The following is a 25,602-nucleotide window of genomic DNA, read 5'->3' as shown; positions in this document are numbered from 1 at the left end:
AAGAGGGTTGCAATCTAGGGAGTTAGGTGGCCGGATTTTAGGGGTGATGTGGTCTCAGAAATTGTCTGACAGCCATGACTGGGTTCTCCTGCTTGTGTGGTGTAGTGCAGAGTCCTGTTGCCAGACTTAGGGTCTTTCAGCAGCAACCCTCTTGACCCAAGGCACTTGATGTAGGCCTCCGTGTTGTGTGTGAGGCCATGTGGGAAGATGAATGGAGGCATAACGTTGCCATTACTAGTGATCACTCCAAACACCATGATGTTGACTGGGTGTTTGATTTTTATCACTCTCGGTACATGTCCTCAGATTGACACCCAAACACTCTGAAATGTTCATGTTAGAATTTCTGGTATGAATGCTAAGCCGTATAGAATGTCGTTTGCAAATTCTGACAGAGTGAATTGTATCATAGAGCTGTTTCTCTCATGGACAGTGTCCAACTGATCCTACTAAACTGTGTAGTTGACAAAATCAAAAACAAACAATCCACATGCACAAAACTACAAATATAAGATGCTGACAATTTATCCATCACACCCTGTGTGTGTGTGTGTGAGTATGTGTGTGTGTATGTGTGTGTGTATGTTGCTTACCAGCTGCTGGTTCCGGGTTCAGTGCCACTGTGTGGCACCTCAGGCAAGTGTCTTCTACTATAGCCTCGGACCAACCAAAGCCTTGTGAATAGATTTGGTAGACAGAAACTGAAAGAAGCCTGTTGTATATACATACATATATATATATATATATATATATATATGCATTTCGTGTCTGTGCTTGCCCCCCCCCATCGCTTGACAACTGATGTCAGTGTGTTTATGTTCCCGCAACTTAGTGGTTCAGCAAAATACACCAATAGAATAAGTACTAGGTTTACAAAGAATAAGTCCTGGGATTTATTCGATTTATTCGACTGAAAGGTGGTGCTCCAGCATGGCCACAGTCAAATGACTGAAACAAGTAAAAGAACAAAAGAATATAAGAATAAAGGAATAAAAGAATGTAAATTCATCCAGGTTATGTGTTTTATTACGAGAACGTAATAAAATATGCACGCTTAATTATAATAAATGAACATGTTAATTTATATTGATGATTTTATATTATCAATACGAATTTATAATTAATGCATATTGATATTAACTTGACAAAAGATTGGTAAAAGTAAATATGCTTACATTGATAGATTTTGAGCATAAAAAAAAAAGGAGAAAATAACTTGAAATTTGAGAAGTAGGTATGTGCTGTTCCCTATTTCTGTGTATCCTCCATTCCCATTACTGATTAACCCTTTCGTTACCGTATTTCTGTTGAGATGCTCTGTGTGTGTGCGTGTGTATCTACCCTTATCTTGAGATCACATGATGGTTGCATATGAGCATCAGCCTGGTACAAACAATGTCGTTGTTTTCCATTCTTCTGGAAAACACATGTCTGGCCACGAGGAAATATTAACTTACCTGAAAATAGATGAAGGTTAGTGACAGGAAGAGCATCTGGGTGTAAAAAACCAGCCTCAACAAAATTCTGCTTAACCTGTACAAACATGGGAAAGTAGACATTAAATGAGGATGATGATGATGATGATGATGATGATGATGACAACATTATTATTATTGGCATGTAGAAAACATCCTGCACCCTCTGTGAAGTGGTTGGCATTAGGAAAGGCATCCAGCTGTGGAAGCCATGTCAAAACAAGCAATGGAGTTAGGACAGCTTCTGGCTGGCCAACTCCTTCCAAACTGTCGAACCCATGCCAGCATGGAAAACAGACGTTAAACAATGATGGTGATGATGGTGGTGGTGGTGATGATGATGATGATGATGATGATGATGATGATGACGACGATGACGACGATGATGATGATGATGATGATGATAATGTTGATGATGCTGGTGATGATGATGATGTTGATAGTGACAGTGATGATGATGATGATGATGGTGATGATGATGATGGTGATGATAGTGATGCTGATGATGATGATGGTGATGATAGTGATGCTGCTGCTGCTGATGATGATGATGTACTTATTATTTCTATTATTATTATCATTATTATTATCTTTTACAGACCTGGTGAGTTATATTAATGAAAGGATGGTATAAATAATCTTGGTCGAAAAACTTAGAATTAATCTCAGAATAGTTGTATTCAAAAATTTGGTTAGTGTCAAGGAAAAAAAAAAGCCTGTGACATCTGATATCTGATAAAGGATTGCTGTGTAGTAACTATTAAAAGATGTTTGATAGAATTTGTCTAAAGATATCTCAGAAATAACAATGTTAACATGGCGAAGCTCAGTTGTAATCATAAATCTAAAGAATCATAAATCTATACATTTATGAATATGTAATCGTTTCCAAAGGTAGATTCTATGATAAACAGTGGCCGGATTTTTGTATTATTGTAATATATTTTTTTCTGAATATTTCATTTCCCTGATGTTTAGCATCAACTTGCAATAAAAGATATGGTTAAAAGTTTCACTATGTCTATAATGGAAAGCCATCCATATTGGTTTAAGAGCAATTAATATGACAAAGTTATTTCAAAGAATCCAAGAAACTTTTTCTGCATGACAACAAGATAATTGGTAGTTATCCCCGTCAAGGTAGAAACGCAATAAAATTTCTTCGGGTTGTTGGAGAAGTATAAGTTTCTTTTGATGAATAAAAATCAATCTTGTTTAGTTTTGTCCATTATGATATTCGGATACTATATTTGGAATGGGAAAATATTGACAAAAACTTCACCTGCAAGGCATAAAAGAGAGATAATGAAGGAAACGGTATGGTTTGTTTTTGATTAGGTGAATCAGACAATAAAATTAGCTGACAAATAAAGTTGTTCACTTTTTGGCAGGATTTATTATGACACTCGGTCATAATGTGTGCTGCCAAAGCCACATCTATGGCTTACGGTCAATTTCTTCCAGATGTAACTGTATCAATTATTTTGCTATTAGCTCTTAGAGGCTTAAATATCATAACTCCCTACTCCAAAAGACGGTAAAGTTCATAACCTATTTATCATGCTAACCCAACAAATTAGCATATCCCACTTGTGTAACTGATATAAATATATAAATAAACACACGTTTTTATTATTATTTTGCAATTTACTTAATCATCGGTATATTTTTGTTATTTATTTTAATATTTCTATTATATGTAATTTTCTAGATGGTGTAATTTAATTGTTCATTTTGAATTGATAAAAGGTGTTTTTTTTCTAATTTATATATATATATATATATATATTATATTTTGTAAAATTTGATTTAGTATTTCTAAATTGGATTTTTCCCTGTAAGTTAGGAATAATATTCCCTCAAATAATTATTATTACATATATATATACAGAATAAAAAGTTTTGATTGGTACAACAATGCACTATAATACAAACAATGGGCTATATACCTGTTGTAATTTAGTTATCCATAATCTGATAATATTTCGGAATAAAATTCCTTCTTCAGATATATTATCAGACTATGGATAATTAAATTACAACAGGTATATAGCCCAATGTTTGTATTATAGTGCATTGTTGTACCATTCAAAACTTTTTATCCGTTACAAACAATACACAATGCTTCAAGCAAACTACAATACTCTCATATAAAAACATATACTCTTTACTCTCTTTTACTTGTTTCAGTCATTTGACTGTGGTCATGCAGGAGCACCGCCTTTAGTTGAGAAAATCGACCCCAGGATTTATTCTTTGTAAGCCTAGTACTTATTCTATCGGTCTCTTTTGCGGAACCGCTAAGTGACGGGGACGTAAACACACCACCATCGGCCGTCAAGCAATGCCAGGGAGACAAACACACACACACACAAACACACATATACATATATATACATATATATGACAGGCTTCTTTCAGTTTCTGTCTACCAATACCACTCACAAGGCATTGGTCGGCCCGGGGCTATAGCAGAAGACACTTGCCCAAGATGCCACGCAGTGGGACTGAACCCTGAACCATGTGGTTGGTTAGCAAGCTACTTACCACACAGCCACTCCTGCGCCTCACAAGAGTTAAAGAATTGAATAGATAAGATCCAGGCTACATTTGTTTCATAGCTGAACCTCAGAAGTGGTAAATATCCAGCTATAGAAACCATGTCAAATCAGACTGGAGTCTGGTGCAGCCTTCCAGCTTGCCAGCCCTGGTCTCAAACCGTCCAACCCATGCCAGTATGGGCAATGAACATTAAATGACGATGATGATGATGATGATATACATACATACATACATACATATATATATATATATAAATGTAAGATCCACGGCTCAAGGTGTAGGCAGAAAGTTAGCTTCAAAGCAATCCATAGTGAATATACAAAAAGCAACATGTGTCTCCTTGCGACAATGTAAACTTTCATTTAATCAAGGTACCCTTGGCCTGACGAGTAGCCTACAGTATACACCTTGCTTGGATATTTACCACTTTTGAGGTTCCACTCGCTATGAAACATATGTACCCCAGATCTTATCTACTCCATTCCTTAACTCTTGTGTGTGTCTGTGTGTGTGTGTGTGTGTATTTTGTATGTTACACAATTTTTAATCTTTGGATATTATTAAATATGCTAAGCCACTGCTTTTTATTGATTAATATCAATTTCTACCCTTATTATTTAATTTTATATATATATGTATGTTTCTCCAAGTAAGTTTTTATTTGAATAATCATGACGCGCACTCTTACTCTTTACTTGACCTTTCCTCCCTGCCTGTCTGTCTTCCTCTCTACTTGTCTCTCTCCTTCTTATTTTTCACCCTTTCTGGTTTCTTCCCCCCCCTCTTTCTCTCTCTCTCCTCCTCCTCTCTCTGGCCGTTGACCAGAGTGCTACTAAAACTTCCTTTCAGCTCCGTGCCTTCAACAAGCATACATCGACTTCCCTGTCTTTCGCAAGCCGATTTTTCACATGCGTTCTAACTAATTTTTCCACCGTCTAGGCCTAAAAAGGTCCTTATTGTTGGTTCTCTGTCCTGTTATTCTTTATTTGTACTGTTTTTTCTACTGTTTTTTCTTCATTTGTATTGCTTTTACGTCCTGTTCTTGTCACTTGTTTTACCCCTCTGCAAAAGAATTTTATTTAATTCCTTTTGCAGGAAGAATTGCGTCAGCCTGGCCGTGTTCTGTCCTTACCTTCGAAACACACATTGAGTCGAACCAGGGGCAGCTGATGAAGGGGAATTTTCCTTGTATTGTTTGTCCTGTACTCTGTTTTTTCGTTGTTAAAAAAAATCCGTTTCCTTGTTTGATTTTATGTTTTCGTTTCTCGTTGAGTTCTACGCTTATTTGTGGTGTCCTGTACTCATATATATATATATATATATGCATGTATATATACATATAGATGTAAGTATGTACATATATGTATGTAATATGCATATATTTTATTTATTTATTACATTGTTGTTATATATATATATATATATATATATATATATATATATATATATATATAGATAGATAGATAGATAGATAGATAGATAGATAGATAGATAGATAGATAGATAGATAGATAGATATAGATATAGATTTAGAAATACGTGCATACTTGAATACATACATACATATATATGTGTATGTATGTATGTATGTATAGAATAGTATTTACTACCAATGGTAACTATTTACTTCAGAGTTTTGCCAATTATGGCTTCTCAGAAAGTGTTTCAAGAAGCCAAAATCATGATAACTTTGAAGTAAACAATTGGCATTAATAATAAATACTGTTAAGTACTGTTTTATAAGCAGTATTGATTCCTAGATTCAGGGAATGTTCAGTTTAGTATATAAGCACAGATAGAACAAGCAATTATATGGCTGTAGGTATGAATGAATGTATACATCCATACACACATGCAGACATGCAGACATACAAACATGTGTGAGTGTAATAAAATAATTCATAACATTGCTTTTATGCAAAAGTGTCGTAAGTCCAAAACATTGCTTTTCCAGAAAATGAAAATAGAGTTTCACTAGTTAATTTTTTTTTTCACATTAGCAACAGTTTCTTATTTCTTTATTTCTTTATTGCCCACATGGGACTAAGCATAGAGGGGACAAACAAGAACAGACAAAGGGACTAATTCGATTACATCAACCCCAGTGTGTACCTGGTGCTTAATTTATCGACCCCAAAAGGATGAAAGGCAAAGTTGACCTCGGTGGAATTTGAACTCAAAATGTAACGGCAGACAAAATACTGCTAAGCATTCCACCCAGTGTGCTAACGTTTCTGCCAGCTTGCTATTAGCAACAGTTTCAGCTTAAGACTAACGCTTTGTTGGGTGCATAAAATCATAACTCCATGCATGTATGATATTTTCAGTCAGAAATACTTTTGCAAAACTGTCGTAAGTGGGACTACACTTTTGTACTACACAAGTTCTATATTTAAGAGATAAAGAATTATGTACATTATTTACATTTGACGGATATTTGTCCTGATCTTGTTTGTTGTTAACACAACATTTTGGCTGACATACTCTCCAGCCTTCATCAGGTGTCTGGGGGGGAAATTTCAAACCTGGGTTCTCATTCCTAAGGTATTTTTTATGTTATAATAATAATAATAATAAAATTATTATAATTATTATTATTATTATTATTATTATTATTATTATTATTATTATTATTATTATTCTATGTTTGACTTTTGCTTTATGTCTGTACAAGTTGGCTCCAAGTCTCACCCAGAGACCTCAAGAGACAACAGGTTAGAAGTTCTGTGCCATATATTTGTTTTTTTTTTTTCTTGGTGTTGTACTAGTGAATGTCTAATACATAAAAAAAAAAATAATAATAATAAATAAATAAAAAAAAAGTTTGTTTTAAACCTTGGGATTACATAGAGAGTATTTTGCGTAGGATATGAGCAGTTCCCATGAGCACTATCTTTTGAATTTCTGCCATTTTGGGGTTTCCTGGTATCTGAGTTAGGTAGCAATCAGTCCCTTTCGCTATCATTCCCAGGGCACCTATGACAACAGGTATTGTTTTAGTCTTCAGCTTCCACATTTTGCTGATTTCTATTTCAAGATCTTTATATTTGCTCAGTTTTTGGTAGGTCTTGACAGATACGTTTATATCGATTGGGACAGTCATATCAATGAGGAGGCATGTTCTTTGTCTGAAGTCTTTCAGTATAATGTCTGGCCTATTTGCATCTATCTTCCTGTCAGTTTGAATGGTGAAGTTCCAGAGGAGTGAGATGTGGTCATTTTCAAGCACAGGAGGTGGATTGTGTTCCCACCAGTTTTTTTCATGGGGCAAATCCAGGTTTTTGCAAATTACCCAGTGAATATATTGTGCAGCTCTATCATGCCTATTGAGGTACTCTAATAATAATAATAATAATAATAATAATAATAATATAATAATATAAGAGAATGTTATTGCAGAGTAAGAGCAATACTCAAGACAGAGCTGAATGCAAGAAACAGGATCGAAGCGATCAATGCTTTAGCCATACCAGTCGTGACTTACAGTTTCAATATCGTTAACTGGTCAATTACTGAAATATGTAATCTTGATAGAAAAATCCGAAAACTGTTGACAATGCATAGAATGCACCACCCTAAGGTAGATATAGAATGACTTTATCTACCTAGAAAAGAGGGAGGCCGTGGACTTTTACAACTGGCAATAACAATGAAGATTGCTACAATTGGCCTAGACACCTACCTGAAAAACTCTGAGGACTGGATGTTAAAACTTGTCTCAAAACATGAAAACAAGAAAGCATCATACTCAGTAACAAAACAGGCAAAGGAATATCTAAGTGAATTCCGAATACAACAAATTCCGGAATTAGACACACAAGAAACAAGCACAGAAAAAGCTAAGCGCATGAAAACCCATGCTAAAACTGCTGCCTTAGATATTCTGAATGATAAATGGCAAGAAAAAAACCTCTCAATGGCAAATACCCAAAGAGAGTGAATAATGCAGATGTTGACAAAGCCCTGACCCATCAATGGCTAATGGCCTCTGGCTTAAAATCTGAAACAGAAGAGTTTATCATAGCAGCTCAAGATCAATGCCTACCTACAAGGAACTACCAGGCCAACATATTAAAGAATGGCAGTAGCCCAACATGTCGTGTATGTCAACAACAAAATGAAACCATTGATCATGTTGTCTCCAAGTGCTGTCTTCTTGCACCTACAGAGTATCTCAACAGGCATGATAGAGCTGCACAATATATTCACTGGGCAATTTGCAGAAGCCTGGTCTTGCCCCATGATAAAAACTGGTGGGAACACAAACCACCTCCAGTGCTTGAAAATGACCACATCTCACTCCTCTGGAACTTCACCATTCAAACTGACAGAAAGAATAGGCCAGACATCATAGTAACAGACTTCAGACAAAAAACATGCCTCCTCATTGATATGACTGTCCCAATTGATATAAACGTATCTGTCAAGACCTACCAGAAACTGAGCAAATATAAAGATCTGGAAATAGAAATCATCAAAATGTGGAACCTGAAGACTAAAACAATACCTGTTGTCATAGGTGCCCTGGGAATGATAGCAAAAAGGGCTGATTGCTACCTAGCTCAGATACCAGGAAACCCCAAAATGGCAGAAATTCAAAAGATAGTGCTCATTGGGACTGCTCAAATCCTACGCAAAATACTTTCTTTGTAATCTCACATTTTAAAACAAACATAATTTTCGTATGGTTTTTTAGGCATTTACTAGTACGACACAAAGTACAAAACCAAATATATGGCACCCTAGGCATAACACCAACATGAACTTCCAATTGTTGTCTCTTGAGGTCTCTGGGTGAGACTTGGAGACAGCTTGTGAAAATATAAAGCAAAAGTCAAACATAGAATAATAATGATAATAATAATAATAATAATAATAATAATAATAATAATAATAATAATAATAATAATAATAATAATAACAACATTGAAAAATAACATACGAATGAGAACCCAGGTTTTAAATTTCCCCAAGACACCTGATGAAGGCTGGAGGGTATATCAGCTGAAACGTTGTGTTAACAACAAACAAGATGAGGACAAATAACTGTCAATTGTAAATAATGTAAATAATGTTGTACTACACTTCGAAAATTTTCATATCTTGCTATCTGAAGCAGCTGGAGAGATATGATAGATTGACCGAAAGAATAGGTTATTGCAAGCAAAATTAGATATTGGAAAAAATGCATTTGGCCAAATTTGGACATACGACAGTTTCACATAATAGCAACAATATGCTTGTGCTTGTTCTACCTTTTTGAATTGCAAAATAACAAAGCAGCTGAGGGGAGGTTAAGGATCTGAAAATGTTTTGCATTAGTACTAATTGCAATTTGTCTAAGAAATTAAACGTAGAAATTTAGGCGTAGGAGTGGCTGTGTGGTAAGTAGCTTGCTTACCAACCACATGGTTCCGTGTTCAGTCCCACTGTGTGGCACCTTGGGCAAGTGTCTTCTACTATAGCCTGGGGCCGACCAAAGCCTTGTGAATGGATTTGGTAGACGGAAACTGAAAGAAGCCCGTCGTATATACGTGTATATATATATATATATATATAGATATATATACGACAGGCTTCTTTCAGTTTCCGTCTACCAAATCCACTCACAAGGCTTTGGTCGGCCCCAGCCTATAGTAGTATATATATATATATATAATATATATATATATATATATATATGTGTGTGTGTGTGTGTGTGTTTGTATATGTTTGTGTGTCTGTGTTTGTCCCCCTAACATTGCTTGACAACTGATGCTGGTGTGTTTACGTCCGCCGTAACTTAGCGGTTCGGCAAAAAGAGACCGATAGAATAAGTACTAGGCTTTCAAAGAATAAGTCCTGGGGTCGATTTGCTCGACTAAATAAAGGCGGTGCTCCAGCATGGCCGCAGTCAAACGACTGAAACAAGCAAAAGAGTAATGAGTATATACTCTTTCATATTATTCCAATAGCCATTAATTTAAAATTCTGCAGTCGGCTCTAATTTATGGTACTGTTGACGGCAGATTACTCCAAGTCTGTTTTGTGGTGTAATAAAAATGCTAATAACACTGCCAGCCTCCAACAACTCATCTACAGATGCTTTTGTGCGTCGTCTTCTATGTTTGAATGTAGCATGACGAAGCCTGTTGTTATAGATATTGATGTTTTAACTACACACATTAATGATAATTCTATGGTATCCTCTCTAAATCCATTTGTAACTTTGCTTCAGGCATTTTTCCTAATCTTAAAGAATGAGTATAATCATCATAAGGTTCCAGATGGAATATTGTTGTGGTAATTTGTTTTAATTCATATTCCATAAGACCACTGGGATTTAAAAACTAATTGGTTGTATTGAAAATATAGAGAAAGAAAGTATAATAAAGACATCAGTAGCAGAATTTGAATTGGTGCTATTATTTCTTATAGCTGAGCTAGAAGTAGTAGTAGTAGTAGTAGTAGAAGTAGTGGCAGTGGTAGTGGTAGTAGTTGTGGTACTGGTAGTAGTAATAGTAGTAGTAGTGGTGGTGGTAGTAGTAGTAGTGGTAGTAGTAGTGGTAGTAGAAGTAGTGGCAGTGGTAGTAGTAGTAGTGGTGGTGGTGGTAGTAGTAGTAGTGGTAGTAGTAGTGGTAGTAGAAGTAGTGGCAGTGGTAGTAGTAGTAGTGGTGGTGGTGGTAGTAGTAGTAGTAGTAGTGGTGGTGGTGGTGGTAGTAGTAGTAGTGGTAGTAGTGGTGGTGGTGGTAGTTAATAGTAGTAGTAGTAGTAGTAGTAGTAGTGGTGGTGGTGGTGGTAGTAGTAGTAGTAATAGTAGTGATAGCACTAGTAGTGGTAGCGGTAGTAGTAGTAGTAGTAGTAGTAGTGGTAGTGGTGGTGGTGGTAGTAGTAGTGGTGGTAGTGGTGGTGGTAGTAGTAGTAGTAGTAGTAGTAGTAGTAGTAGTTGGTAAGAGAAAAACTGACTGTAGCATTTTGACATGTAATTATGTTGAAATGTCTCTGGATAATTTAGTTGTGTTGAAACTAAACTTATTTGAATTTAATCATATAAAACCGTAACAGACTGTGAGTAATGTGACTTTAAAATCATTGAAATATTGAAAAACAGCTTATAATAAACGGAGCCCATAGACTCATAGAGAGATAATAACAACGTCAATATAGGAAATAGGAAAACACTTTTATTTAATTCTCAAAGGTTTTACAGAAAACCAGACTTTTATTATTATTATTATTATTATTATTATTATTATTATTTCATGTCCATATCAAATTATTGTGTGTATTCACAAAATGTTGTACATTCTTTGCATTATTTCCCCCGAATAATTTACACAAGAGGAATCCAATAATGGGAAAAACCAATTGGTGACTCATAATATGCATTGTTTCAAAGGGATTCCACATTAAGGATTCCACATTAGGCCCTTATTTTACAGAGCATCTTATAATCTAATTTAAGTTGAAGAATATTTTCTGTTTTATCATTAACGATTTCTCTTAATAAAAGACTTCTCCAAAAAAACAGAAATAAGATACCATTGAGAGAAATATATATGTTCTTTATTCTTTTACTTGTTTCAAGTCATTTTGACTGTGGCCATGCTGGGGCATGGTTTTAATTGAACAAACTGACACCAGGAATTATTTTTTTCTAAGTTTGGTACAAATTCTATCAGTTTCTTGTGCCAAACTGCTAAGTTATGGGGATGTAAGCACACCAACACCGGTTGTCAAGTGGTTATGGGGGGAAACACAGACACACACACACACACAAAGATATACATACATATATATACACGATGGGCTTCTTTCAGTTTCTGTCTACCAAATCCATTCACAAGGTTTTGGTTGGGCCAAGGATATAGTAGAAGACACTCGCTTGGAACCATGTGGTTAGGAAGCAAGCTTCTTACAACACAACCATATATCATCATCATCATCATCATCATCATCATCATCATCATTTAACATCCGTTTTCCATACTGCCATGGGCTGGATGGTTTGGCAGGAGCTGGCTAAGATCCAGCTGTCTCTTTTGCCATGGTTCCTACGGCTGAATACACTTCCTAATTGTCAACCACTTTACATAGGGTACTGGGTGCTTTTTTAATGTGGCACCAGCACCAGTGAGGTTCCCAAGTAACTTGCAAACCACACACATACATATATCATGATGATGATGATCATCATCACCATCGTTGTATAACCTTCACTTTACCATACTTTTATGGATCTTATGATGATGACCTTTGGGATTTGATTTTGACATATTGTGCACCAAGCTAAATATACAGGGTGGCCCAAAAGTAGGTTTACAGTTATCACGTAGGCACTTTAAATTTCTTATAAAACATTTTATCACATTTAAATTTCTACTAGATTAGCATAGAATAATGATTTAATATTTTTTCATAATTAACCCTGAGTGGATTTTGTAGACGGAAACTGAAAAAAAGCCCATCATATATGTGTGTGTGTGTGTGTATGTGTGTATACATACATATACATGTATGTGTGTGTATGTGTATACATGCATATATATGTATGTGTGAGTGTGTGTTTATGTCTGTGTTTGTCCCCCAACTTTGCTTGACAGCTAGTGTTGTTGTGTTTACATGCTTATAACTGAACAGTTCAGCAAAAGTGATCAATAAAACAAGTACCAGGCTTTAAAAAGTACTGGTGTTGATTCAATCAACCAAAATTCTTCAAGGCGTTGCTCCAGCATGGCTGCAGTCAAATGACTGAAGAAAATAAAAGAGAAACACTGAAGCTTACCAGGTACCTCACTGAACTGTCAGTTGGGAAGAACCTATTATACCAATAAAAATATACGTAGTCCGATCAAAAAGTATCCGGACTGTTGCTATAGTAACGAAGCTAAAGCATGTAGAGTAAAGCCACTTAGCACAGATCGACCTTGAACTCTGCTATGCATGCACATTAAATTTTAAGGTTCCAGCTCACTTCTGCTGTTTACAGCAGTGCTCGGAAGGAAGGTGTGTAGCGTGTGATTGTCGCATTGACCATGACAGAGAAAGTTGAGCAGAGAACCGGCATGAAATTTTGCCAAGAGCTTGGCGATTCCAGCTCAGAAGCCTAAGCAAAATTTTCAAAAAGCTTTCATCGTTCTTGATACAATCAAAGAGATCTTGTGCAATGGAAACCCGAGTGTCTTTTTGGTCAGCTGACAGTAGTTTTGGCAGAAACTTGGCAGACATGCGTCTCATACCTAAATCTTAAGTGATAAGGGACTGAACTGAACCGTAACTAATCTGCACATCCTCTCATAGCTCACAGATGGTGGTTTGACAATTTCCCCTCCCAGCTGCATGCACATCTGCAATGTTTTTCTCAGTTCTGCTGATTGTGGGTCTCCCAGAATGCTTGTCAAAATTGACTTTTTTCGGTCATCTAGGAAACGTCTGAACCACTTGTACACTTGTGCGCGACGACTCATACACTCCTCTCTATACACTTTCTGCAACTTTGTGTAGGCCTCTGAGCAGGTATCGCCATGACAACTTTCCCTGTCATGGTCAATGCGATGATCACACGCTACACACCTTCCTTCCAAGCACTGTTATAAACAGTGAAAGCGAGCTAGAACGTTAAAACTTAATGTGCATACGCAGCAGAGGTCAAGGTCAATCTGTACCAAGTGGCTTTACTCTCTGTGATTTAGCCTTGTTATTATAGCAACAATCCGGATACTTATTGATCAGACCTCGTATACAAATATTCAAGCAACTTCATCTTTTAAATATGCTATCATGTCACAAAAATTTTAACTGGCAGAAAACAATTTTTTGCACATAAAAACACAAAATCGGTGTAGAGGTTATAAAATTCAAAATCTCATACTGAAAATAGTAATGTATTTTATGGTATTTTCGCCATGTTACATGTTTAATTACGCTATTGGATTTTCATTAACGATATCAATTCATGTATTCACTCTCTCATTTAAAATAGTGAATAAGTTGACTCACTGAAGCTCAGTCCCAAACAGAAAATTATTTTGCAATTCCAGGTTTCAGATTAACCAGAGACAGTTGTTGAGTCAGAAATTATATTTAATTTTCTCATTTTTTTCTTTTTCTTTCTCAAATTTGATTTCTATGATAGAAAATTACAATTTCTTTTAAAAGTACATCATACGGCTAAATTTCAGTAGTTTGACCTTCACAATCTTAAATGCATTATTTCTATTTTAAGGTTGTTTTAAAGTTACCTTAAAACAAGGATGCAGCCGTAGTTAAGTGGCTATGAAGTTCACCTTGCTATCATGTAATATCAGGGTCGATCCCACTGTACCACAACATGGACAAAAGTAATACACCATTGCTTTGGAATGACCGTCATCATCATCACCATCATCATCATCATCATCGTTTAATGTCCGCTTTCCATGCTGGCATGGGTTGAATGGGTTGACTGAGGACTGGCAATCCAGGAAGCTGCACCAAGCTTCGATCTGATTTGGCAAGGTTTTTACAGCTGGATGCCCTTCCAAATGTCAACCATTCCAATGTGTAGTGTGTGCTTTTTACATGCCCCTGGCATGCTGAGGGGGGGGAGCATTCAAGCTAAAATGGAGCTTTCTACGGGCGTCAACCACGCTTGAACGTTACTTTTTACATGCCACCGGCATGGGTGCCAGTCAGGTGGACCTAGCATCAACCACAACAACAATTTCACTTGACCCAACAAGTCATCTCAAGCACAGCTTATCTGCAAAGGTCTTGGTCACTTGTCATTGAGTAAATGGAATGTGTTAGAAGAAAATTGTGAGCCATGCATATATAATGTTTTTTATACATCATTTACATTATTTACATTTGACGGATATTTGTCCTCATCTTGTTTGTTGTTAACGCAATGTTTTGGCTGATGTACCCTCCAGCCTTCATCAGGTGTCTTGGGGTAATTCCTAAGATATTTTTTGATGTTATTATCATTATTATTATTATCATTATTATTATTATTATTATTATTATTATTATTATTATTATTATTGCTATTATTATTATTAAGGTCACTGCCTGGAATCGAACTTGGAATCTTGTGCTCTCAACTTTGAAATAACATCAAAATAGATACTTTAGGAATGAGAACCCAGTTTTGAAATTTCCCCAAGACACCTTATGAAGGCTGGAGGGTATATCAGCTGAAACTTTGTGTTAACAACAAACAAGATGAGGACAAATATCTGTCAAATGTAAATAATGTAAGTAATGTAAATAATGAACATAATTCCTCATATCTTAAATATAGAACTGTAATATTTTTTATGTTTATATCTTTTGTTGATACATATCAACAAAAGATGTAAACACTATCAAAATCTGGCGATTTTCAAATAAAGTCTTTTATGTTGTGTTATAAACACTTCCTTGTTACTCTTACGGTCAGTTATTAGTCTTTTATAACAAACGTGGTGACTCTTTACAAATTGTAAATTTAAAAGCTAAAACAATATAATACTCAAACATATTTAAGTACCAGACAAAATAAAGGTGCTTATAATAGGATTGTATTTAAACTCAGTATGATATAATTTAAAAAACTGTCTTCAAATATTTAATACTAGCAGTATCGCCTGGCGTTGCTTGGGTTTGTTTCGACCCTTTTGGATTGGAATTTTTGAAAAGTAAAAATTTTGCATTATGTAGCTTGTTGTTCTCTTTAAGTGAACATTTTTCTGGTTGAAATACACCGAAAAATGTCGACACAGCAGTCAAAATATCGTAAAAAATAGGGATTTTCATAGAAACAAAAGCACCTTTTTGATGTAAATAATTTTTGGTGTTAACATGGTCCGATTTGAATTTTTTCTTCTATGGAAAGAAAAGCAAGCCTTCTTCTATCACACTCTTAATTTTGGTCAACTTGCACCACAGGGTCTTGGAGGAGATAGTGTTAGTTGAAGGCTACCAAACCTGCCATATACAGACAACTTCAGCTTTATATATAGAGAGATTTGTAAGCATGCATTCACTATATTATACTGCCATTGCTATTAATTTTGGCGGTACCAAATACTTCCTACCATCTCCTTTTTGTACTGCAAATCACCCCTTCTTCTTCCGCATGTCACTTGTTATTGACAGTCACCACTTACTCTCCCCATTGTCCACATCTATTTGCAATCTATCTTGCTCTCTCCCTACCCACCTATCTCCCACCTCAATCACCCTTTTTCTGACACATCAAACCTTTTCACTATCATTACCCTCTCTCCTGTTCATCTTTTCAGTCAATTGCTTTGAACAAACAAACACACCATAGAGCAGCAAGAATTCTATGGTCCTACAGAACAAGACAACCTCACTAGAGCTGCTGTCATAATAACATGCAACTAGTACATTCTATGAAGTGACTGGAACATGAGCTGAGACAATATAGGTTTGATCTTTTAGTCTTATCAAGGACATAACATTCTTCTTAGTGCTGACACTGGAATAAAATACACTTGGTGCACTTCGTAAATTGGTTAGTGATAGAAGCAGAAACCAAACCCAAAATTAAACATATAAGGAGGGCATAATTCTTTGAGTTGTCTTGGAGATAAGTATTTCTGAATAAGAATTTAGACTTTGTCAACCTGTTCATGTTATGTTAGTGAATGTAAAGGGAAGAACTATTTATTCATACGAACATATATACATACATATATATATTAATATATTATCCAAAGGAATTCTAAATATTTTATTTATATTCTTTATAATGTTAATGTAGAATATAGAATATATAGTATAAATAGTATATATATCGCATGGCTCAGTGGTTAGAGCGTCGAGCTTACGATCGTGAGGTTGTGAGCTCGAATCCCGGACCGGGCTGCGTGTTGTGTTCTCGAGCAAAGCACTTTATTTCACGTTGCTCCGGTTCACTCAGCTGTAGAAATGAGTTGCGACATCACTGGTACCAAGCTGTATCGACCTTTGTCTTTCCCTTGGATAACACTGGTGGCGTGGAGAGGGGAGGCTGGTATGCATGGGCGACTGCTGGTCTTCCATAAACAACCTTGCCCGGACTTGTGTCTAGGAGGGTAACTTTCTAGGTGCAATCCCATGGACATTCATGACCGAAGGGGGTCTTTTATAGTAAAATGAAATGAAATATTGATTGTCTTATTCAAATATTAAGGGACTAGTATACTTTCTTGCATTTTAGAAGTCTTCAAGGTCCAGTAATATATATATATAAATATACTAATAAATATATACAATATAAACAGTGTTTATGTATACATACATATAAACATAAATACATATATATATGTATATATATAGAGAGATAGAGATAAATATTAAAATTGTTCAAAAGTTACTTGAAACTGAAATATAGGAATGGAAATGTAAATAAGGAAGAGAGAACAAGAGTTTATACTTTACCTCATATTTCTATGCAGAGGGCGAGGGTGTTAATAGCCTTTCATTTTGTTGAGATATGTAGGATGGGGTTGTGACATGCACAAAATGGCATTGTTACAATAACCAATCTGAAATATTGAAGTATAAGGTGAAGTGCAAACAGATACTGTTGTTCCATCTTCATTACTCTCATTGCAATATCTCAATTTATTGTATTAGATTTTGAACAATTTTATCATTAAATATCCCACAGTGTTTCATTCATACTATACAGTGAGATGAAACACATGCACAGACATATATATATATATATACATATATATATAACAATTGCAGCGTGGAAGGTGTTTATAAGCCATTTAAGAAACACACAAAAGCCGTTCAATTCACTTCAACATTTAAGTTTAATTTGTCAAAATATTTTCGTCGCTAAAATCTGCGACCTGTTCACTGACAAAAATCTGTGCAGCACGGATTTTTGTCAGTGAACAGGTCGCGGATTTTAGCGACGAAAATATTTTGACAAATTAAACTTAAATGTTGAAGTGAATCGAACGGCTTTTGTATGTTTCTTAAATGGCTTATAAACACCTTCCACGCTGCAATTGTTTTCATTTCAGCACACGATCTCAGATCAAATTACTTGCTATGCGAGTACATCTCTGTAATATATATATATATATATAATATATATATATATACACATGATCATCATCATCATCATCATTTAATGTCTGTTGTCCATGCTGGCATGGGTTGGATGGTTTGACTGGGCTGGCAAGCTGGAAGGCTGCACCAGACTCCAGTCTGATTTGGCAGGGTTTCTACGGCTGGAGGCCCTTCCTAATGCCAACCACTCCATGAGTGTAATGGGTGCTTTTATGTGCCACAGGTATGGGTGCCATTTGTGTGACACCAGTATCTGCTACGATTGCGATTTTACTTGGCTTGATGGGTTTTCTTCTTGAGCATGACCAATGCCAAAGGTTTTGGTCATTCCTCGTTCCCTCTGTGAGACCCCAACACTCAAAAAGAGTTTTTCACATGCCACCGGCACCAGCCACTTTGCCTCTGTGAGGCCCAACACTTGAAAGGTGCTTTTTACGTACCAGTTACGTGAAACCAGCATTGGCCACAACTATGATTCCACTTGGCTTGATGGGTCTTCTCAAGCACCACATAGTGCCAAAGATTGCCTCTGTGAGGTCCAAAGTTTGAAGATAATACTTTTCCACCTCATCCTATGTCTTTCTGGGTCTACCTCTACCGCAGGTTCCCTCCACAATTTGAGATTGGCACTCCTTTACACAGCTCTCCTCGTGCATGCACATCACATGACCATACCAGTGCAGTCATCTCTCTCGTACACCACATCCGGTGCCCCTTACTCTCTTTACTCTTTTTTACTCTCTTTTACTTGTTTCAGTCATTTGACTGCAGCCATGCTGGAGCACCGCCTTTAGTCGAGCAAATCGACCCCAGGACTTATTCTTTGTAAGCCCAGTACTTATTCTATCGGTCTCTTTTGCCGAACCACTAAATGACGGGGACATAAACACACCAGCATCGGCTGTCAAGCAATGCTAGGGGGACAAACACAGACACACAAACACACACACATACATGTATATATATATATACATATATATGACAGGCTTCTTTTAGTTTCCGTCTACCAAATCCACTCACAAAATCCCCTTATGCCCAACTTTTCTCTCAACATGCTCACACCCTGTTGTACATGCAGACTGACATTGCACATCTGGTGAAGCATACTGGCTTCATTTCTTCCAAGCCTACACATATCCTTGGATGTCACAGCCCATGTCTCAATGCCATGTAGTATAGCTGTTTGCACACAGACATCATACAATCTGCCTTTTACTCTGAGAGAGAGAGAGAGAGAGAGAGAGAGAGAGAGAGATCCTTGTTACCTTTGTTACTCATTTGCCATGTGATATCCTCTAAAATCAGGTTAGAACTAAAGCAGTTGTATCATTGTAGACGTTTTGTAGCCAATAAAAAAAACACACAACACACATTCCTACTGTCATATTCAGATTTACTTTATTATCGTTTAGCATATAAGTTTTATTCATACATATGAACATACACATATACACCCCACACACATATTTAGATAGATGTGCATATATATATGCATATATACATGCATATGCATACATCCATACTTATATATGTGGTGTATGTATGTGTGTGTGTGTGTACGTGCATAAATATGAATAAAGAATAATGAGTTAAGAAAGATCAATGATTTCATTTTCTTCATTTGCTGAATTTTCTCATTGAGAAGAGGGAAAAAATAATAAAGAAATACGACAGATATTTTAGTCAATTGGATTATCATCTAAAAATAAGTAAAATTGTACTAAAATATGAAGAAATTCTTGAATAGAAAAGCTTCTGTGTTCAAAGGGTATATAGTACATTACAAGAGAGGATACGCATATAAATAACATGAATATGAAAAAAAAAAAAACAAATTTAAACTTAGGGATTATTTGCTGTATTTTTAATGTTTATATTGATTCCTTGAATTATGATATTTTTGTTGTATTTCACAACAAGATCACAATGGAAAATTGAAAAGAATTGAATGGTTGTTTTCTGTATTTTTTTTACTTGTATTTTTTAAGTCAACAGTGAGAGAGACATCTGTCAAATGATATTATCTTGTTTACATGTAGATGGACTAAAAAAAATACAAAGGTATATATACAGATAAGATGCTTTATGTTATCTACATAAAAAGAAGCTTGCTTCTGAATTCAAATTCCATTGAGGTTTAACTTTCTTTGTCTTTCATACCTTTGACAAAGATAAGCATCAATAATATTCTGGCATTATGGTATGTAAATGATTCTACAATTCCTTATAAATTGCCTATTCTGTATTACTTACCCTATGCACACAGTATTATGTTTATCTTGTGGCCATCCCTTTTTACAAGGGTGTCTAGCACTAAATTACATATGAGTGTGATCATTGACAGAGTGGCTAACCGGCTTCCATGCCAGTGGTACGTAAAAGACACCATTCGAGCGTGATCGTTACCAGCATCGCATTACTGGCACTCAAGCCCTGTGCTAGTAGGATATTAAGAGCACCATCCGAGTGTGATCGTTGCCAGAGTGGCTATCTGACCTCCATGCTAGTGGCATGTAAAAGACACCATTCGAATGTGATCGTTACCAGCATCACCTTACTGGCATCCGTGCTGGTGGCATGTGTAAAGGATTCGAGAGAGGTCGTTGCCAGTGCTGCCTAGCTGGCTCTGTGCCGGTGGCATGTAAAAAGCACCCACTACACTCTCGGAGTGGTTGGCATTAGGAAGGGCATCCAGCTGTAGAAACTCTGCCAGATCAAGATTGAAGCCTGGTGCAGCCATCTGGTTCACCAGCCCTCAGTCATACGTCCAACCCATACTAGCATGGAAAGCAGACGTTAAACGATGATGATGATGATGATGATGATGTTGCTTCCCTTTCTTTTCAAGATTTGAGAAAAATATAGAATGAAGTACTGAAGGATGACTGGCTGATGCTGAACAAGATGACAAAGGAGTGAGATGTTTGGTGCCTTGCTGTACTCAAGAAGACCCATTCTCCACTGTAGAAGAGTTATCCACTCCCCCTGGTGAAGAGGACTGATTTGCAAGAGTAACGTGCTGGTGTCACGTAAAAAACACTCCTGCCAATGCCACATTAGAGCGCTTGTATGACGTCATGTTAAAAGTACCCAACGCACACACTGTATTGTGGTTGGTGTTAGGAAGGGCATTGAGCTGTAAAAACCAAGTCAAATCAGACTACAACTTGGTGCAGTTTTATTCTCTGGTCAGGCCATCCAACCCATGCCTGCATGGAAAACAGATGTTAAAAGATGATGATGATGATGATGATTTGGTAGATATAATGGACTACCCCTTTCCTGAAAAGTTTGTGAGAGTTGTACTAATGTTATAAATTTTTGTTTATTATTTTTAATTATTTATAACCACCAGTGATACCCTAATTTTTCTAGATTTATTAATTAATATTAAAAATTAATATATTCTCATAAATTCACTATATATTGGACAAATTGCTTTAAAAAGTTGTTTGTTGGTCTGGGAATGTTGATTCTCACAGAATTATTGCTTCTAAACATTTCAGAAGATTGTCCAATCTGACCTTCTTCAAAACGCACAAAAATAAAGAACCTAAAAGAAAAGTTTACTCTAAAATTTTTTTTTATATTTTACAAATTTTCTGTCTGGAAAAAAGCACATTTTTCAAATCAGTAAACTTTTCCAATGTTTGTTTCATTACTTGGGGATATACAATATTCATAGATTTTATGTTGCGAGCTAAAGAAGAACGAATTTCCGCTACCTAAGTGCAAAACTATGGCCTGCAACTTGGAACGGTTTTTTCACTTTTCCACTATTAAATGCTGAATACTTTTCTTTCAGCTAATTTTTCGGTGGAGTGAAGTAGGGAAGTATGGGGTAAATTTCTGTGTGCAAGACAACAAAGTGAGTATGCATGGCACAAGTATTTATTTTACTCACTCTTGACAGATATATATGACAAGGTCATCCTGGTGGGTTTTGCAAAAAGCCATAGGACTAGAGCGAAACTGGAAATCTTAATGTGCTGCTTCATATAAGAGCAATTCACTTTCTGTAGCTTCTCACTTCCCAGCCCTTGTGTCATAAAAAATTAAGAGAATATAAAAATTACAGTCTGGCTCTCTCCTAATGTCAAGAAATATTGTATAATACTAATAATTGTTATATCTAAAATAAGCACCAACCATGAAGAATATGATACATTCTTCATGAATTGAGTCTGTAACTTGGTTATAAGAGCTGAAACTTGCCTTTTTGTTGCTCAATCATTTTAGCAAAGTAGAAACTTTTCATTTTCCATTCTGCTATAAATCTAAAAATTTCAGACTTTAGGAGAAAGTTATATGGATAATGTTAATTATTTCAAGTTGTAAGCTGACTGGGTATTTAGCTTATATTTAATATCTTCAATAATTTTGCTTGGTATATTTTCACATATACGGAAAAACGGTAAACATATACTCATCTTCAGTATACCCAGCTGCAAGAGTCTGGCAGAGGAGATACAAAAAATTTTAAGAAAATATCAACAAAGAACTGTTAAAGTAATCATTTGTTAACCCTTTTGTTACCATATTTCTGTTGAGATGTTCTATGTTTCTTTCAATTGATTTTTAAATATAACAAAATAATTTAGTAAAATAACTTAGTTATCATTTAGCTAGTGTTAGGAACATAAATTGTGACTAAGGTTTGGTGGAAGATTTTAATTCAAAACTTTTGAAAACAAGACATTTGTGCTATAGAGCCAGAACTGGTTTCAGCCAGGTTGGTATCAAAAAAGCTAAATTAATCATTTGTTAACCCTTTTGTTACCATATTTCTATTGAGAGGCTCTGTTTCTTTCAATTAATTTTAGATATAACGAAGAATTTAATAAAATAACTTAGTTATCAGTCAGCTACTTTTAGGAACATAAATTGTGACTAAGGTTTGGTGGAAGATTTTAATTCAAAAATAATGAAAACAAGACATTTGTACTGTAGAGCTAGAGCATGGTCTAATCTTTATTGGCAATGAAAGGGTTAAAGAAACTAACAAAAATTAGACCTGGTGACTGGTTGGAAAAAAAAAACAAAGTTCAGCAAAAACATTAATGACCCTAATCCTTGGTGGTGGTGGTGCTGGTGGTGGTGGTGAATGAGATGAGCTTCTATTTCTTTATCCAGCACCACCCACAAATCCACCACCATCACCATGCTTTCTAGCTGGGACTGGTGCATTTATTTTTGGGGGCATGCAGTACATCATCATCTCACTCAGTAGTACTGATTGAACTGCAATGCTCAGGTTAGAACCCTTTTCACTTTCAGTTTCTCTATCTTTATTGCTAATAATGACTATTTTGATCAAATACTTCACAAGAATATTTTTACCCTTATAGGTATAACATTACGTAATTTTTTTGGTTTTAAGTTTTCAAACTCCACCTGTCTAACACCCGTGGACATGTTTACAAAGTCAGAAAACAGCACATCTCCCATGACTTTCAGAAACATTTTTTCACGCTAAGAGTTGCTGAAGCATGAAACAAACTGCTGGCATCAGTTGTTAGTTGTCGGAGTACTACATCCTTCAAAACTTCCATGCTTCCTGAGATTTGTCAACACTACACCTGATTTTCTCCCCTCCATACACACACAAGCATGTATCTGACTCATACACTGTTCCCTTTCCAGACATTTGCACATTACTGCATTTGCTCTATATGCACTTTTGACAAGCTGTGGTGCACCTGAGCACTGTATACAATAATTTCATTATTATTATTATTATTATAATCTAAAACTAATTATAAATATCTTTCATTGATAACAAAATAATCTCTCTTCCACTTATTTTATTATTTTATAGGTAGAGATTAGAGATCTACACACCAAATTTTATGTTATTAGTTGTAGCTGATTAAAGATATTCCATTGTGGACCATCAAGATTTAATGTCAGATTAGATTATCCAATACAATCATACTTCCTTTTACTTTTTGTATTTTCATATAGTAGGGTGTGACCGGAAGGGAGTAATTTCATTGCTATTTCTTGCACCTCAAGTGACCTCAAAGAGGTCTTCTTATCTAGTTGGCTCTTATAAATCATCTAGAATGTAATAGCAGAAGTAATGCTTAATTTTATTGATGATATTAATAGCAATTATATTATTGATATTTCAGTCATGTTTCGGTGAATAATGTTTACTCAAGCGTAAAAATAAAAATTCATGCAGCTGTCTAAATTTTTCGAAACCTTCAATTCTTGTCAGAAATCAGAATGTCAAATGATCAAAGTCATCAACATGTTAGTTATATTTTTAGAATATCAGAGAAATATGCTGCTACATGTTCTATTAAGTAATGTAAAATAAGAAATAACAAACAAAACAAAACAAAAAGCTTCCTAATACTCTCTATACTGCTGTCAGCAAGTTTTTGGTTTTACTCTTTGCTTTAAAGTCTTGCTGCATTAATTCACTTTAAAAATGTTCTCCTATAAAACAACCGAGTGCAAAAGCAGAGTTTGTTTTTATCATAGTATTTTATCAGTATTTCCATGCACAAAATCATGCACACACATGCTAACACACACACACATACACACAACTGCACGCACATACACACACACATGTACACCCACACACACAATCCCATACATATATGTATGAGTATGAATGTGTAAGTATGCATATTTATATGAGTAAGCATATATATATATATGTGTGTATATATATGTATATATATATATGTGTGTATATATATATATATATATATATATATATATATATATATATATATATATATATGTATGTATATATATGTATATATATTATATATATATATATATATATATATATATATATAATATATATATATATATATGTATGTATAAATATACATATATATATTATACACACATACATATATACATATATATACTTACTTGGAAATGGATATGTGGCATTCAATTAAATGATAAATAGTAAATAGTATATATTTATATATTTGCATGCCTGCATGTTTGTTTGCTAGTTACATTCATAACTGATAAAATATAAAAATATAGGAATAGTTATAGAACTATAAATAAGTTATGGAGAGTCCTGATGATTGGGGTTGAGTTAAACATGTTTCTGAAAAAGACTGAGGACCTCGGGAACGTTAAACGCACCTCATGAAACATATGTAGAAAAGAAATTTGGAACTGAAAATAGTAAGTATTAAAATAAAATTCTATCATATGGTGTGATTTATATTAGGATTTGATGTTTTGCATGGGGACTTCTATCTCTAAATAGCATATATTTCCTTATCGAGAATAATTCATTTTATTTGAATCCTTGTGACGCCGGAATTTTTATCCCCTAATAAATAAAGTAATATATATGTATGTATGTATGTATGTATGTATGTATGTATATATATATTTCAAAAAGCTGAGGGGCGCCTCACTCCCAGTGGTCTTTCAGTATGCTGGACACCACCCCAGAATTTCTGCGTACCCGTGCTAACATTTATTGGATGGCCGTTGACTCTCAAGAGGTCCTCTGCTCTTTGACGGGTTTTGTTTTTCA

General features: G+C 35.3%; 1 long non-coding RNA gene across 1 annotated transcript; it reads right to left on the bottom strand.

Moving 5' to 3' along the window:
- Positions 1-398: 398 nt before the first annotated feature.
- On the bottom strand, positions 399-24,658 carry LOC118762244. Its single transcript, XR_004997997.1, has 3 exons — positions 24,636-24,658; positions 12,991-12,992; positions 399-500 (listed from the first exon to the last, which is right to left on the bottom strand). It is a non-coding gene; the product is annotated as an uncharacterized LOC118762244 (long non-coding RNA).
- Positions 24,659-25,602: the final 944 nt, after the last annotated feature.

Source organism: Octopus sinensis, linkage group LG2 (genome assembly GCF_006345805.1).
Source record: "Octopus sinensis linkage group LG2, ASM634580v1, whole genome shotgun sequence".
Taxonomy (NCBI): domain Eukaryota; kingdom Metazoa; phylum Mollusca; class Cephalopoda; order Octopoda; family Octopodidae; genus Octopus; species Octopus sinensis.
Note: the sequence above shows the minus strand (reverse complement) of the source record. Positions and strands in the feature narration are given on the sequence as shown.